We start from the raw sequence: 19,244 nt of genomic DNA, 5'->3' as shown, positions 1-19,244 counted from the left end.
CAGAAAATGTCGTAAAATGACATTCGACTTAGGATGCAGGTAAATGGAAATAGACATATTCCAGATTAGCTTCACTACATATTGATTAGAAAATTATCACAGCATCCTTCATATTTTATTAAAGGACACTATCGGATAAAAATCTGGAAAAGTTCCCGTGCTCTTTTTTGTGCCACGACGCCGGTAGTGAATATATCTGGATGCAACGAGACGCATTTCAAAGAGGAGACATTAGGCTTCAATTTTTTTTTCAATTCCTACGACTTTTTTTTTACGGAAACTACGTCATTTTGAAAGCGTTCGTTTTTCGACATTATTTTTTTCGTTTTCAACTGGACTGCGTTTAGAGATTAAATTCTTGTTCCTCAATTCTGCGTGTGAGCCTCAGCTTTAATTTTATTTTTCAAAAAGTTTAATACGTTTTTTTTTCGCAGAGTTATCTTGTTTTGAGCAAAAACAAACAAATTTCAGAAATTGCCGTGTACCGCGAGAACTATTAGATTGAAAAGGATGTTTTAAGAGTGAAAAAAGTTGCGTCTGGGATTGTGATAGTCGCTGAAATTTTTTTGTTGGATTTATATTCAAAAGCGTTTATTTCATTACTTTTTCAGTGTAACCTCAAGTCCATAAATCGAAAAAGATGGGGTTTTTGATACAACTTTAAGAGATAAAGCAGTTTCACTTTATCATTTCGAGGTTATTAATATTTTGTCGGATTATTTCGCCAATTTTTCTAGCCCGCAAATTTTTACGTTTTTTATCTATATTGCAGTTCGTTACCCTAGAACGTTCTATAGCATCTTCAATCGCTAGTTACGAAGTGCAAGAATCTTTTTTAATATGACATTACAAAAATAATATTAGGATATTTATAAATTTATGCAATCTCCGATTTCATCAAAATGATAAAAATTCTCGTCTATTATTATGTTAAAAAATTGGAATTTTTCTTCCGACGAAAATGCTTCGTTGCCTTCGCGAATCTTTTTCCAGTAAGACTCGCAAAGATCCTTGCTCATAACGAGCGATTGGAGACGCTATGGAACGTTCTAAAGAAACGAACTCCAATAAAGATGAAAAACGTAAAAATCTGTGGACCAAAAAAATTTGCCAACGAATCCGAAAAAATTTTAACAAACTCGAAATGATAAAATGAAACTGCTTTCTCTCTTAAAGTTGTATCAAAAACCCCATCGTTTTAGATTTATGACAATCAATGCACTGAAGGTTCCACTAAATGAATAATTGATAAAAAAAAAATTGAATAGAAATCTAAAAAAATTCCAGTGACTGAAACAATCCCAGACGCAACTTTTTTCACCCTTGAAACATCCTTTGAAATCTAATAGTTCTCGCGGTACACGGCAATTTCTGAAATTTATCTTTTTTTTGCTAAAAACGAGATAACTCTGCAAAAAAAATCGTATTAAATTTTTTGAAAAATAAAATTGAAGCTAGGCTTGTATCTTGAAGGACTCACTCGTAGAATTGCGAACCAAAAATTTAATCTCAAAACGCGGTCCAGTTGAAAACGAAACAATAATGTCGAAAAATGAACGTTTTCAAAATGACGTAGTGTACGTAAAAAAAGTCGTAGAAACTTTTTAAAAATATAATATTGAAGCCTAATGTCTTCTCTTTAAAATGCGTTTTGTTACATTCAGATATATTTACTATCGGCGTCGTGGCACAAAAAGGCGATCCTCTTTCAGTTTATGTCATAGCTCCAACTTTTTTTTTTATTTACGATTAATGACTTTCGGAATCTTATTTTGAACAATGAAAAACTCACTTTCATCTATGTTGCATATACGCGTAGCCGAAAAATGATTTTCGGATAAAATTTTCTCAAGGTCATCATAAAATTTGTCCATTTTCAAAAAAAGAAAGTTTTACCAAAAGGTAAAACCATTGGCTCTTGCTTGTGAGGTTCCTGTCAGCTATTTTGCAGATAAGATTTATTTCCTGTGTTTCAAAAATCCTTTCAACTAATATCCGACAGTGAATCAATTTATGAAATCACTTTCACTGTTATGTTTCATGATTAACTGGTACCAATTTTCGCAGATCCATTCGGATTAAACCGTAAAATGTATTCTCCATCGCCTAAACATATTTTACAAACTTATTCTCAATGTTTTTGTGAAATATGAGCTTCCGATTAATCACTCTATTCGTAAACTTTGCAATAGAAGGAGCTGATTCCTCATTCGTTAATCGAAACAGCGTCGACCTTGATACGCTTAAGGAGGGTGGCTACCGACGATACAATGTTGCCATGCTAAACCATGTTAAATACATTAAAAATTTCAAAATGATAAGAATTTAATCAAATTTGGTGAACATATTCTTTAGAGTAAAATTTGACAATATAAATTTTTTAAGATTTTTCTTCTGTACAGTTATCGAGTAATTGATCACTAAAGTTCACGTGTATAAGCATAGCGTTTCCATATATATAAGTATACATTCCGGGCATAAGAAATCTGCTTTAATGCGTAATTACTCGATAACTAAGCAGAAGAAAATTTTGAAAAAAATTGTATCTTCGCACTTGATGTTGAAGAACACTATCACCAAATTTGATCAATTTCTTATCATTTTGACGAGTGTGGCCACCCTCCTTAAGATCTTAGCCGCTTTTAAATAACCCATTTTTTTTTGCAAATAGCATCAATTGCAGTTGACATATTTGCGGTAGTTCATTTTGAAACAAAAGCGAAAAAATATCGTATAATTCGAAATTTTCGAAATCGTATTCATCATCCATATTCCAGAAAGGAATAACATAGTATCCTAACCTTAATTATAAAAAAGCACCTTTTATTTTTGAACTGACTAATAAATTAATATGGAATCATAAAGTGATAAACACTATTGAATATTTTAAACGATTTGCATATAAATTTAGTACAATAGTTTGAGTGGTAGAACTTGATAGAATTCTTACTGAGAAATGATACACATCAACGATGTTTCCTTCTACCCGTCACGATGTAAATAACAACAAAGCGGCTCTTTCCAACACCTTTCACTGTTCAATAACTATATTAAAATTAAGTTTCAGCCATTAAGCCGGAGATGGAGTCAGTAGTTACTGAGAAATTTCGTTATTCCAAATTACCTTCAGTATTCCTTATATGCTGCACTTTCTCTACATAAAAATTCCAGGGAGAGCGGTTGTTCCAGATGGACAAAGACCTAGCCTTGCAATCTACGGGTGCCGGGTTTGAATCACGGCCAAGACATCAACGAGAAATGGAAAAACTTTACAAGTGTTTCTTCTGTAATCCCGTATGGTTCGGACCTCACCTTCATAAATCCACGGGCAAAAACACCTTTCTGTGATACGTGTGCGGTGTACTCGCCCTGAAACTCTCCTGATTATAACTTGAAAAAGATTGAGACACACTATTACGATTGTAAGGTTTTTTTAAACAACGAACTTATCTTAAATATTCTAACAATGCAACGAAAGTTCAGTAACATACTTTTTGTTAGTTTACTCCGAAAAGAAATGAAATTTCTAAATAAATAGAGAGGTTTAATTTCCATAAATAGATAGGAAAACTCTCGAATCAAGTTTGTGATATGCATTAAGGTAAATTCAAAGCACCGGTTATTGAAAGGCGAACGAGGTTGAAAAGCTATACATGTCACTTCTTCCTATCATCATACAGTCTCCACACGGGTGAATCCCGTTGGATTGAGCGTGAAAACTTTCAGACCTACTTCCTGCTCTACTAGATTCACGATGAGCGAAAGCTCCATTCAGGTTAATTTGAAAAGTTTTTCTGCATCCCTCGCAGTTGTTCGTGTGTACTTATAGGAGGGGGATGATCGACAACAGGGACGCTCCAATATCGTAAACGCTCCCCTGAAGAGTCAAGTTTTACTCAAAATAGAAAACCCCTAGATCATTTAAATGCCTATTGTCACGACATGCATTTTCCATTAGAGAGAGTTATTCGATGTGAAAAGGCAAAAAGAAACATTAATGAACGGAGTCTGAGAGATAGAATAAAACGATAAACTTCCCCTAGGAAAAAAAAGGTTGGGACAAGTACATTGATGGTCCCTCATTTGCTGATAATTCCATCTATAAAAAAAAACTTAAAAAAAAATGTTTTAAAAAAATTAAAAAAAAATTATTTTATAAAAAAAAATACAGAACAATTCGAAAAAAATTTCACAAATCTTGAAAAAACATTATATTTGAAAAAAAAACTAATCTGTATCTATTTTTTAAAGTGTCAAAAGAATCAAATAGCCAGTAAAAAATGAAAAACCGAAAAATCGCGGTTGAAATCATTTTAGAAATCGATGCCTCATTCTTCTTATTTGATTCGAACAGCTAATTCAATTGAAAAAAATTCCATCTAATTTACGTGCAGCACTAAAATTTATGATATCAATCGGTGGACAAGTATTTTATTAGTAACTCCAAATTTCAACATTGTAAAATTGTTCAAAGAAGCTTTTAAATAAAAAGAAATCACATGAAAGCTAGTCATTTGTTACTCTATGGTGGCAGAGACTTATAAGAAAATCGATTCTTCTCAGACTTTCAGGATCCTCTGGTATTATTCACAAAATTCGACGTCGATTTGGATCGATACAAATTACGTTTAAATATGAGTTAAAAGTACTTGTCCGGCCCATCACTATTCATTCAATAAAAAATCAATCATACAAAAACGAAATTGTACTGCAGAATCTCATTAAAAATTTTTTGAAATGCGATTCATTATTAATTGAATGTTTTTAATAATAGTATCGGTTAGTTCTTATTCCGAATGGAATTCGTTCGCCGGAAGAATAAGTGGGAAGTAAAAATTGCCATCATTGAATATAAACGGGAAAGTTAGTTTGGAAGCTAGAACATATATATTATGTATAATTTTTTTCATTTATCGATGCACAATACTATCGCTAGTATATCGCAGAACAATTTGTTTCCGTTTTTTAATAAATTAGTGCAATTAAAGGAAAATTACTTGAAGATAACTCTCTAAATTCCCTCTGCATGAATACTTGTGATCCATCAGTTCTAAACAAGTCCTGATTTTTATTTGGATAAACAATTTAAACGGAAAGTGATGAGTCGGACAAGTACTTTTAACACATATTTAAACGTAATTTGTATCGATCCAAATCGACGTCGAATTTTGTGAATAATACCAAAGGATCCTGAAAGTCTGAGAAGAATCGATTTTCTTATAAGTCTCTGCTACCACAGAGTAACAAATGACTAGCTTTCATGTGATTTTTTTTTTATTTAAAAGCTTCTTAGAACAATTTCACAATGTTAAAATTTGGAGTTACTAATAAAATACTTGTCCACCGATTGATATCATAAATTTTTAGTGCTGCACGTAAATTAGATGGAATTATTTTCAATTGATTTAGCTGTTCGAATCAAATAAGAAGAATGAGGCAACCTTCAGGATCCCCTGGTATTATTCACAACATTCAACTTCGATTGGATCGGTACAAATTATTTTCAAATACGTCTTAAACGTACTTGTCCGGCCCATCACTTTTTATTCAAATTGCCGCTGCGCGGGCCGAAGTTGCCACATTCCGCCTGCGTTGGACAGAAAAATCGTATACACACCTCGGGCAGGAAAAAGTAAAGCCTTAGACCACATGTTTGTCGTTCAGGTTGAAAAAAATGGGTCGATATCGTTCTTATTTATCGAAAGAAAGGTTCTACGATTTTTTATTTCCATTAATTTTTCCATTAATTTCGATGAAACGTTCTGAGCCCGACGAAGATTCTCAACACTCATTTGTCGCCGGAGATTATATTTCAAATTATTGATAAATACTTGGCCTCGAATAGATATAATTAATTTTAGTACTGCACGTAACTTCCGTTATGATTTTTTTTTCACGAACTTCTTTTTTCTCGAAAATAATTATTATGAATGATTAGTGAGTCCTATGCATAAAACGTCAATTTTTCAATTAAAGTTTCCAACAATTTGTTCGATAAATATTCCAAATTATCAATAAAAACTTGGCCTCCGAATGATATCATACATTTTTATACTGCATGAAACTTGGATAGTACATTTTTCAATATTTATGAATTTTTTTGAAAATTTTTTATTTTCCTTTATAGAATTTTTTTCGATTATTTCTTATTTCTGTTGAATTTTTTTGAACTTTTAAATTTTTCCTTTTTTACATCTATAGAATTTTTTTTCTGGTTTTGAATATTTTTTCTGTCATCCAGAAACAAGGGACCATCAATGTACTTGTCCCAACCTTTTTTCCCTAGGGGAATTTTGGGGTTTGATATCACGTTTTATTACTCGACTTCCTCGATTTCATTTTGATGGCTATAGAATTTAAATTTCAATTTTCATGTGTTATTTTGTTAGTATGTTTTTTAAGAATATTATTTTGTTAGTGCATTTTCAAAGATTTTAAACACGCACGATGATGATATGATACTGTGATCTCTTTTCCGTACCATCGCAGGGGTAGAGTTCCAGGCACGTTTTTTTTTTTACGTCACGTTATGTCCATTAGGTACCCAAAAACATGAGGAAGTTCATGTTGGTGGCAGGAATATGATTTTCGGCTCTTAACGTCGGATTCCGAGAAAAAATGACCGATTTTTCGTCAAAATTATACTGAAAATATTTCGTCACAGGTCTGTCCTTGGCCTTTAGCGATTTTTTTCCCTTTACTCCAATATATTATGGCCATTAGAAACCCAAGAGCATGGAGAAATCCGGGATGGGTGCCGAGGTATGATTTTCGGTTAAAAATTTTGGTTTCCACGAAAAAAGACCAAATTTTCGTCAAAATTGTACAGAAAAAATATCGTCATAAGTCTGTCCTTGGACAAAGGCGATTTTTTTTCTTGTACGATAATATGTTATGCCCACTGGGAACCCAAGAGCACGGAGAAATGCGCGTTGGAGGCCGAGATATGATTTTCGTCTTGTAACTTTGGTTTCCACGAAAAAAGACAAACTTTTCGACACAATTGAACTAAAAATATTTTATCACAGGTCTGTTCTTGGACTTTGTCGATTTTTCCCTTCTACTCTAATATGCTATGCTTATTAGGAGCCCAAGAGCACGGAGGAATGCGCATTGGAGGCCGAGATATGATTTTCAGCTTGTAACTTTGATTTCCACGAACAAAGACCAACTTTTTGTCAAAGATGTACTGAAAATATTTTGTTACATATTTGTCCTTGAACTTTGGTGATTTTTTCCCTTGTACTCTAATATTTTATACTCATTGGGAACCCAAGAGCACCGAGGAATGCACATTGGAGGCCGAGATATTATTTTCGGTTTGTCACTTTGGTTTCCACGAAAAAGGACTTATTTTTCGTAAAATTTGATGTAAAAAATTATCGGCACAGATCTATCCCTAGACTTTGTCGATTTTTGCCAAGTCTTCATACCAGGAATGAAGGGATGTGAAGACTTCTTTCATAAAACAGATTTTTTCGATCCTTTTTCTCCAAAATTCAAGTGAGAGATAGATAAAATTCAAAAAAAATACAACAGAATTGGCAGTTTTAAGACATCATATACATTGCATTCTGAAGATAGAAATTTTTATTGCATTTGAAATGAGCTTTCCAATGACTTTTCGATGAATTCACTTTTATTCATATCACTATATCCAGAGATGTAAAGTGAATGCACACATGTCGATGCACAAAATTTTCAAATTCTGCATGTACCCACCGAGTTTCAATAGGAGCAAGAAACAATATAGTGTGTCTCGACCAACAGAATCGCTTATTTTTTTATGTATGCATGGCATTCTGAAACCATAAACATAAACGTAACATTTATGATTATTTTTTTATTATGTTTATTTACTTATTATTTATACATATCCATATTATTGAATTTCTAATTGATGAAGGAGATATTACCAATTGACAAAAAATTTCCAATTGATGGAGAAGATATTGTCAATTGACCAACCAATTTCCAATTGATGGAGGAGATATTACCAATTGACCAACCAATTTCTAATTAATAAAGGTGATATTGCCAATTGACGATAATTTTTCAATTGATCCAAAATATTCTGTCAATTGATCATATAAAATTCAATTCTAGAGACATTTTTGACCTATTGGTAGATCATACATTGTCTGGTTTACGCATACATAGTATGCGATACGTCCGTGAAGATCTTCGACGCTTAGGTCTACCGGCACCATGATTTTCGATGTCTAGTTATTTTTCTCCATGGTTTACGATGTCTAGGTCGACGGTTCCATGGTTTTCGATGTCCAGGCATATTGCTCCATGGTTTTCGGTGTCTAGGTATACTTCTCCATGGTTTCCGATGTCTAGGTTGACGGATCCATGGTTTCCGATGTCTAGGTTGACGGATCCATGGTTTCCGATGTCTAGTTCAACGGATCCATGGTTTTCGATATTGACAGGTCGACAGCTCTATAGCTTTCGATGGCTAGGTCGACTCTTCTGATTTTCGAAATTATGAAAATCTGACATCGGAATTGTGCTCAGCAGTCACAAAAACTCTCGAGAAATAATTTCAGGTTAATGGGATTGATTTTAAGAATGTCCTTCAAGATATTATATTTCACACTTTAAATTTTTGAAATTTTAAACATTCGACATCAGATTTCTGCCCAGCGATCCCGGAAACCTTTCAGTAACAAGTTTCGGGCCAATTGCATTGTTGTTCAAGAAATCATTCGAAATATCAGATTCATCACTTCGAATTTTTGAAATTTAGAAAAGTCGGCGGCAGATTCGTGTTCAGCGACACCTCTGAATAACAAGTTTCAGGCCAGTTGGATCAATTTTTCAAAAAGTGGTTTGGAATATAAGATCCGCCATTTTGAATTTTCGAAATCTAGGAAATTTGATACTGGAATTGCGCTCAGCAGCCCCAAAAACCCCCGATCTCCATCAATCTATCGTATTCCATGTCTAAATTGTATCGCTCATTATCGATAAATATATAATCATTTAACAACATTGTGGGCGAATTGACGAAGAACGATCCGGTCTTCATCGATTGACCAAAAACTTTTTATTTAATGGACAAATTTACGGCATTTGGCAGAACATTCTCCATCAATTGGAAAATTTCCGTCAATTGGCAATACATTTTTCATTAGTTGCCAATAATTTCCATAATTGATCATTTCATTTCCACAAATTTAAACTGTTCAATCAATTGAGAATCGACTAACGGTAACTTCCAAATTCTCAAGCATTTTGCAATACCCCCTGTCCAATTACTACTATTTCAAGAAAATAACAATAGTGTTCTTCGTGATTCTAATTTTCGGACAATTAATAATAACTATCAAAATTCGTGGCAAAAAAATTATTGGGGCTGATATCTGCTTTGACATCGAAAACAATGGAGCCACGGACCTAGACCTGGAAAACCATGAATCCGTCGAACTAGACATCGGAAACCATGGACACGTCGACCTAGACATTGAAAACCATGGAGAAATATACCTAGACATTGAAAACCATGGAGAAATATACCTAGACATCAAAAACCATGGAGAAATATACTTAGACGTCGAAAACCATGGAGAAATATACCCAGACATCGAAAACCATGGAGAAATATACCGAGACATCAAAAACCATGGATAAATATACCGAGACATCGAAAACCATGAAGCCGTCGACATAGACATCGGAAACCGTGGACCTGTCGACCTAGACATCGGAAACCATTTAGAAATATGCCTAGATATCGAAAACCATGGAGAAATATACCTAGACATCGAAAACCATGAAGCCGTCTACCTAGACCTCGGAAACCATGAACCCGTCGACCTAGACATGGAGAACCATGGAGAAATATACCGAGACATCAAAAACCATGGAGAAATATACCTAGACATCGAAAACCATGAAGCCGTCGACATAGACATCGGAAACCATGGACCCGTCGACCTAGACATCGGAAACCATGGAGAAATATGCCTAGATATCGAAGACCATGGAGAAATATACCTAGACATCGAAAACCATGAAGCCGTCTACCTAGTCATGGGAAACCATGAACCCGTCGACCTAGACATGGAGAACCATGGAGAAATATACCGAGACATCACAAACCATGGAGAAATATACCTAGACATCGAAAACCATGAAGCCGTCGACATAGACATCGGAAACCATGGACCCGTCGACCTAGACATCGAAAACCATGGATCCGTCGTCCTAGACATCGAAAACCATGGAGCCGTCGACCTAAGTACAATTTCACATCCGCATTCTCACCAGCACTTCTCAAAAAAATAGAATTCGAATTTGAGTTTAAAACACCACTAACACAACATCATGCTCACGATATCTTTAGTATATAAAAAATGTATGATTACTAAATGATTATTGAATTAAAATACCACTAACACAGTAACTGCGCACTAAAATCAGTGAGCTTTCACATCACGATCACGATCACAATATATATAGGTGTCATCCATGGTCACGATGTTAGGTCAACTTGGACACTGACGGCGTTCCAACCTCATTATTTCATGCACATAATAGAAATGACAGACACGGAAATATATAGGTATACAAAATATGTTTGGAACCAGATATCCCTAGTTCTTGAAACAAATAAACATCAAAAAAGTGTGCGAAAAAATGCACAATTTTCTGATGAAATTAAAAAAATAATAATTAATATATTTCGAATGCGTTAAGCTACAGAGTTGCAAGAGGTCGCAATCGATAGAAAAAAATAAATAAAAAATACATCAAGTTGAAATATCCTATGAAATTCTGTGATTATTATTTCATTGAAGAAAGAAATTTTCGAAACAAGTAGAAAAGCGATAGCCCCTGTAAAGAGTCTCTGGCAGCGACATCATAAATGTACTTGTCTTTGAGTCACTACCGCGACTCTAGATATTATAATGCACTAGATTAGACCCTTTAATCAACATTTTTTTTAATTTAAATGATTTCATTTATATACAACCAATTTCGCGAGTTTTTTTTTCAATATAATTGCAAAAAAATCGAAAAATCGCGCTTCCAATCATTTTGGAAACCGATGCCTCATTCTTCTTATTTGATTCGAACAGCTAAATCAATTGAAAAAAATTCCATCTAATTTACGTGTAACATTAAAATTTATTATATCAATTCGAGGCCAAGTATTTTCTAATGAATTGAAAAAAGTTACTACTTGAGTTACGTGCAGCACTAAAATTTATGATATCAATCGAAGGACAAGTAATTTATGAGTAACTCCAAATTTCAACATTATGGAATTGTTCTAAGAAGCTTTTAAATGCAAAAAAATCACATGCAAGCTAGTCATTTCTTACTCTATGATGGCAAAGACTTATACGAAAATCGATTCTTTTCAGACTTTCAGGAGCTTCTGATATTATTCACAATATTCGACGTCGATTGGATCGATACAAATTATGTTTAAATATGAGTTAAAAGTACTTGTCCGACCAGAAACTGTTTTGAGAATCTGTTGTACAAAATGTGCGATTGATGATCATAATTGGAAACCTCTTGAATCACGTTACCACAATCAGCATGAAGAAATAGTAGAAAATCATAGGACACATATTAGGCAACCAATTAATAATATGTATCGATCCGCTGCAAACCGATGGAGTCAAAACAAGGATCAGATGGAGCAGAGCCAAACTCAATAGGAAACAAAATATGGAAATATTCAAAAATAATGTTGACACAAGAAATAAATTAGAAAACATTTTTTCGATTGGAGCTTCTCACATTATACACTAACAGTTCCGTGTGTTCTTGATTTATTAATTATCAACCATAATATTTCATATTGCAAAAACAAAATTTGACGTTTTAGGTTGACGAACATTTTTCCTTACAACTTTCAGACCTATTTTTGATAAACTGATTTGCCTTATTTATATTATTCACTAACTATGCGAACGTTTGTTACATTTATCCCGCACTTCGTAACATCAAACCCCGGCCGGTTCGTTATTACCACACAGCTATCAAAGGGCACTCGTATTTATAACCTACATTATTACACATGATATATAACCTAGGGAAAAAAGGTTGGGACAAGTACATTGATGGTCTCTTGTTTCTGCATGACATAGAATAGTATATTACACTACAAGGGCAGTAAGTTTGACGCGCAATTCAGGGCTATCAAATGTCTGCCCGTGTGGTGTATACTATTTTTCTTTCTGGCCGGTTGAAAGTACGGAGAAAAAATATTAAATGCATTGCATCGAAAACAAATTCATGCCTGCCCCCGACATTTGCGGCACGAGCGAAGCGAGTGCTGCTGGTCGGGGGGGGGGGGGGCAGGCATCAAATTTAAAAAAAACTATGTAAACAATTGAACATTTTATTTAAAATTTTTTTTTATTCAACAAACATGAAATTTTTTCAAATTTAACAAGTATAACATTTTTTTAAATTAAACTAACGTAAAATGCACATTAACAGTAATATTAACATACATTATTTTTTTTCATTTTTACCATGATCACATGCATAATAATAATTGTTGATTATATTACCATGAAATACGCAGTTCTCAAATAAATGAAGTGGATTTTCATTTACAGAAAGATATTTTGATTTTTGTCCATTTATATTATGCTGAATTCCACCTTCAATAGCTTTGGTTTCATTTCCTGACGGCGTATTCTCTGATTTTTTTGCAAAAACTGTAACTGGTGGTTTTTTTAAAAAGTGCATCGGTTTTGTAAATTGATTATTGCGAGTTACAAGTATTTTTTTGTTGTTAGCCGTTGTAAAACCCGGTGTTGGTGATTTGCAATTAAATTTAGGATGTTCCAGCTCATCAATTTTAAGTAAATCCTCCTCGTTTATCTCAAATCCATCAGAGAAGTAATCGCAATCCATTTTACCATCTGGAGATGTGTCGTCATTCGTTCTGATTATGACTTCAGCTTCAATGGTGTTTATCGATGATCTCGTTAACGTATGTGGTTTAGTTGGTTGTGGATCAGATGATGTTGTTAGTTGTGGATCAGTTGATGTTGTTGGTTGTGGATCAGTTGATGTCGGTGGTTGTGGCTGAGGTGATGTCGATGCTTGATAATTAGTTCGAGCAGAGAATTCTGATGCATGGGTTATGCTCTCATATATTCTTTCCCGATTCTTCATTGAATTTTCCACATACTCTGTAAATAAACAAATTATTCATAAACAAAATTTATATTAAAATATATTATTTAGATATTTAAATTAAATTTTGTAATTAAATAAATAACAAAGTAACCTTGAGCGATTGCTGTTGACTTCCAGCCTCCTAATTGTTTCAACATCGTCTCATTTGCACCCGAGTTAGACAACAGAGTTGCTCCAGTTCTTCGGAAACAATGCCCGGTATATGATTTGGAATTAGGGAGCTTCAAATATGAAGCTATAGCGCTTGGTGTTTCTCCAATCTTGTTTCTGCCGATCACTTGTTGATAAAATGTCCCGTTCTGATGTTTAATGAAAAATCTATCGGTGAATGATTCCTCGGCTCTCATTGAAGTGTAATGCTTCACTTTATCGTAAAAGGGTTCTCCGATGATAAACTGGCGAGGAACATCATTCTTGGTATCATCGATAGAAACCAGGAACTTCTTACCGAGATCTTCGACGTCTTGCACTTTAAGTTTACTGAGCTCGTCGCATCTTAGAGCCCCACAAATTCCAAATACCAGTATAACCTTGAATTATTAAAGAAAATAACACGTAATTAATTGATAGAATTTTAATTGATAGAAAGTAATGTAAATACTAACCTTTGAAACGAAATATTTGTTATCTGGTGCTGTTTTCAGAAATTTTGAAATTTCATCCCACTTGAAGATTAAAGATTTTTTCGGTCTATAACCTTTAGCATTATTTTTTACTAGACTCTTTAAATTATAAAATTTAGTGATGTCAAGATTTTCTCGTGTATACAACGTTTTTTTAAGCATTGACCACATACTCCACAAAGTTGAAGGTTTTAGACTTTTACTCAATTTTTTAAAATATACAATTAAATTTGTTTCCTCTGAATTTGTTAAAGAGGCTCGATTAGTTATTTGCCAATCTTTATAATTTTCGTAAACTAGTTTATATCGATCAGCTGACTTTTTTGGCAATGTATCTGATTGTATAATTAGCTCCGCTTATTCATCGAAATTTCTCAACATTTCTTCCTCGTCTGCAGATTCGTCAGTTGAGCTCATTTTATTCACTGATTTCTTAATTCAAAAAATTGATAAATTTCACACACGTCACTCTCACATTGTATCTTGGGACTATAAATTGTGATATAACCAGCGAAAACAAAACGCAGTTAGTAACAAAACACAGTCAGTAACAAATGACTAAAGTCAATCGGGGTAATGGAAGCAGCTTCACGTATCGAATATACTTTATGCATATACATTTCTATTTTATAGAAATACGTGTGAAAAATCAATTTTTTAATACAGAAATAGTTGACATAACGTGAGTGAACCGATACTAGTTTAACTGTTTATGGTGTCCACTTGCCCCACGTTCCTCTAAGAGTACCATGAAGTTATCGTAAATGAGATAAAATTGTATAAGGGCGGGTTGTTCCAACTTCTAGGTAGCTTATCTGGCGGGTAAAAGCATTGACTTGTAGACCTTTAACTGTCAGATTGGCTTACCTAGAAGTTGAAACAACCCGCCCTAAATGTCACATATATTAGAAATATCCATATTTTTAATGATAATAACTATTTCACGGCTTATCTTGAGCTGATAATTAAATTTATTGATCGAAAAAAAAATTCAATTTTCAATTAAAAAAAAAAAATTCCCTCCAATTTTAAGTTTTTGAAGGATATTTTCAACCGAATAACGAAATTTTGCAGATTTCCAATGGAGAAAAAAATGTTCTAAATTTTCGGGGGAGTGTTTCGCTTTGCCCTACTTGCCTCTGTATGTGTTGTCCCGTGCTAAGTTAAGGAAAGGAAGGAAAAAAATCATACGGTAAACAAGAACCTTGCACTTTTCAATTGTCTTCCTTCGATTTTTGTTTCCATTTTTCCTGCTATTCTATCTTGATAAATTTCGTTAAAAATTGAAACCGCCTTGTGGTGCTCTCTCGTTGACTGGAAGTTCAATGCGTTCACGTTTGCAGACACCACTCCTGCATTACCGTTAATCTGAGAAATTCAAAAAAATTGTAAACTCTCACAACCTCTCGTCACACAAATTTTTCATTTATTAAAACTGTTTTCGTTTTAATTACTTCATAGACTTTATCTAGTTGCATCATGAAATGATCTTTATTCGCTGCTCAATTTCACTGGAACTTCGTTCTTTTAAAATTCCTTATTTATTTTTCGCAAACCTCTAGAAATTCGAATGCTGTAAACTGAAAAAAACATATGAAACTCTATTCCTTCGCATAAACATGACGTACAAATTTAAAGGATATTTTCATTTTCATTCGTTCACAAGTTTCTGTGCGCGTAAGAATTATACTGCCCATGATTCAAATCTATCACAGAGTTGTGCGTAATACTGTGCAAACACGCGCAGAACGTAAAACTTTTTTTCATAACTACGACAATAGTGATGATAGTGCATTTCAGCATTGTAGGTGACGTTGAAAATTTTTTTCACTACATCGGTGCAGGGTAAATATTATACATGTCACATAGTAACGCGAAACTAATTACGGTCTATCATGACTGTGAAGTGAGCTTCCTCATCCGCGATCCTTATAACCACATTGGCATAAAGCACCTTAAACGTAGGACTAAAAATTAGTTAACGAACCGAAGAGCGTTGACAGTGATCATCTTCCTTTAAATACGATCTCGTATACACGACAAACTATATTGCAATGTTGCCAGACAGCCCACACAGCCTTCCCCTGGGGTCTCCTGGGTTCTCACTAAAAGTTCCCTAAATAGCCCCACTCGACCACTACTATTATGGCGCGAAATTCGAAACGACTAATTATTTGTAAATAATAAATAATTAACTTTAAACGAATAAATTTCCGGTAGAGCTATACGTAACGAAGAATATTCCTTATATCTATAAGCAATACGAAACTATAGATTGTTTATTGCTTGCGTAGAATACATTGACTAGAATGACTAGCTCATTCGAACAATATAAACATATATGTTATATAGACTGGGCCAAAAAAAATAAATATTTTTTTTTCAAAAAAATAAATATTTTTTTTTCAAAAAAATATATCGAGAACATTATTCAGAATGACGAATAAAAAATTTGATCGAAGTTAGAGCCCTTAATATTTATTTTAAGAGGTCTATCATTGCCGTTTTTGATTTTTATGCGTGATTCAAACTGCTAGGAGATTGGAGTGAAAAAAATTTATTTCTACTTATTTTTATATAAAATTGAATTCACTACAAAAAAGGTCTGATTGAAAATTTTCTTCAGACGAAATGTTTCCGAGTTATTAAGCTTTTTAAATCGATATGTTTTTTCGATTTGATTGTTTTACTTTGGAATTTTCTACCTAACAAATTAATGAATATAAAAATGAAACCAAGACAAATTTTTGAAGCAAATTTGATGCTCTACAAAAAAGGTCTCTTAGTCATTTTCCCTAAATTTACTTCTTCAGGAGTTATTCACGATTGAAATTGAAAAAAAATTTGAAACCTTAAGTTGTTTGTCCTTTACTCAATTTTTTTTACTTCACGGACCATATTGACTTTTTCGATCAACATTTATCATTTTTTATCAAAAATCTCTCAGTATTTATCCTTATTCTAACAATATTATCTGTTATGCCCGTACATCACACTCATTAAAACAAATGAAGCACTCTCAGCGCAAACGCAGCAATGGTGAAATATCGATGCTCCTGAACGAGCGCATCGACCCTCGATGTCAACATCGAAACTTCCAGAAGGAAATCTAGGTTATATTCGCACGAGAAGGGGAAAACCTCCAAATCTATAAAATTATCGACTAACCCAAAATTCGACAGTCTTTGATGAGAATTGTTACGATTGATCTCGAGGCAATAAAACCTCGAATTTGCAACTTCTTAAATAAACTTATTGTTAACTTGTTGTAAAAGTATCGAGTTGGAGTTCAGCTCTTTTGGCCTAAATCCCTTAAATATTCGTCCTAGATAACTCGTCCCTTCGCGACGGTCTTTGCGGACACAACATATCACAAAAGTATCTAATTTTAAAAATAAATATAAATTTATTCTTGCTTGATTGATATTTTCTCAACAAAAAACGTAATTTTATTTTCTCAGAGTAATATTTCAGTAATAAATTATTTAGTTTCACTATTAAAAATTATTTATTTTTAATATTTTATATATTTATAAGTTACTATATTTACTAATACTTACGATTTGGCATCAATAAATAATTTTTTTCCCCTTAACCATCAATTTCTTTTTTTTAAAATAATTTTATAATATTTTTATAAATCAATTTTATATAGAAAAATAAAACAATTTTATAATCTGTTACTTAAATTACCATAATCTAGTTTTTCATTCATATCCATATATAAAAAATTTAAAATATATAATTTTTAATAGTGAAACTAAATAATTTTTTACTGAAATATTACTCTGAGAAAATGAAATTACGTTTTTTGTTAAGAAAATATCAATTCAGCAAGAAAAAAAATATATTTATTTTAAAAATTTGATACTTTTGTGATAATATTGTTAGAATAAGGATAAATATTGAGAGATTTTTGATGAAAAATGATAAATGTTGATCGAAAAAGTTAATTTGGTCCATGAAGTGAAAAAATTGAGTAAAGGACAAACAACTTAAAATTTCAATTTTTTTTTCAATTTCAATTGTGAATAACCCTTGAAGAAGTAAATTTAGGGAAAAATACTAAGAGACCTTTTTTGTAGAGCATAAAATTTGTTTCAAAAGTTTGTCTTGGTTTCATTTTCATATTCATTGATTCGTTCGATAGAAAATTGCAAAGTAAAACAGTCAAATCGAAAAAACATATCGATTTGAAAAGCTTAATAACACGGAAACATTTCGTCTGAAGAAAATTTTCAATCAGACCTTTTTGTAGGGAATTCAATTGTATATAAAAATAAGGGATAAACTTCCGAAAAGCGGAAATCGAATTTTGAGCTGAAATTTTGCATACTGCTTCTTTATAACAATATAAGACTTCCCCTAAAAGGATTTTTAGCGACTAGCAATATTTATTGAGAAATTGAATTTTTAAGTTGCTATTTTAGCCCGAGCGAGTATATCTATATCGCTTATCTCGCTCGATCGGTATCCTCATTTCGCTAGTGCCTCTAAGAGCATGGATCAGTCGACTAACCTCACCTCGAATTTTCGAAATGAAAATTCTCCGCTGTCGTTTGACTAATCAAAAAAAGGCTCTGTCAGCGGACGCGGAAAGATGGCAAAAATACGCTGATAGGGGCTTTTTTTTATTGATCAAACCGTGTCAAACGTATTCAATTTCGAAAATTGCAGCTATCTCTCTCGCACTCTTGGTGGCGAGATAGCGACTGCTCCATCACCTTAAAGGCTCCATGGATGGCAAACGTTGCGCTCCTTGGCTGGGCTACTCCGGGGATTTTTTCCTTAAAATTTCGTCTCCCATTTACTTTTCAAGAATTTTTTTCTTTTATTTTTTTAATTTGAACAAAGAAAAAAGAAAATTCTTGAAAAGTAAATGGGTGGGTCTCCCCGGCGCTTGGAGCGCAACGTTTGCCATCCATGTAGCCTTTAAAGGCACGAGCGAAGTGAGGATACCGGCCGAGCGAGATAAATGATATAGATATACTCGCTCGGGCTAAAATAGCAACTTAAAAATTCAATTTCTCAATAAATATTGCTAGTCGCCAAAAATCCTTTTAGGGGAAGTCTTATATTGTTATAAAGAAGCAGTATGCAAAATTTCAGCTCAAAATTCGGTTTCCTCTTTTCGGAAGTACAACCAAAATAAGTAGAAATAAATTCTTTTCACTCCAATTTCCTAGCAGTTTTGACGTAAAACATCGAATCACGCATAAAAATCAAAAAACGGCAATGATAGACCTCTTAAAATAAATATTAAGGGCTCTAACTTTCACCAAATTTTTTTTTCGTCATTCTGAATAATGTTCTCGATATATTATTTAGAAAAAAAATATTGATTTTTTTTGGCCCAGTCTAATGTAATACCATAACTTTAATTTTAACTCTCGCTGCTCGAAAAAATATCAAGGGTTCCGATGTCGCTGTTATTGGTGTTGT

General features: G+C 33.2%; 1 protein-coding gene across 9 annotated transcripts in view; it reads left to right on the top strand.

Moving 5' to 3' along the window:
• The window catches only part of nau (nautilus), a 222,938-nt gene that overhangs the window by 59,245 nt on the left and 144,449 nt on the right, over nt 1–19,244 (top strand). The window lies entirely within an intron of this gene.

The sequence above is a fragment of the Venturia canescens genome, chromosome 10 (genome assembly GCF_019457755.1).
Source record: "Venturia canescens isolate UGA chromosome 10, ASM1945775v1, whole genome shotgun sequence".
Taxonomy (NCBI): Eukaryota; Metazoa; Arthropoda; class Insecta; order Hymenoptera; family Ichneumonidae; genus Venturia; species Venturia canescens.
The sequence above is the reverse complement of the archived record's forward strand: the minus strand, read 5'-3'. Positions and strand labels throughout refer to the sequence as shown.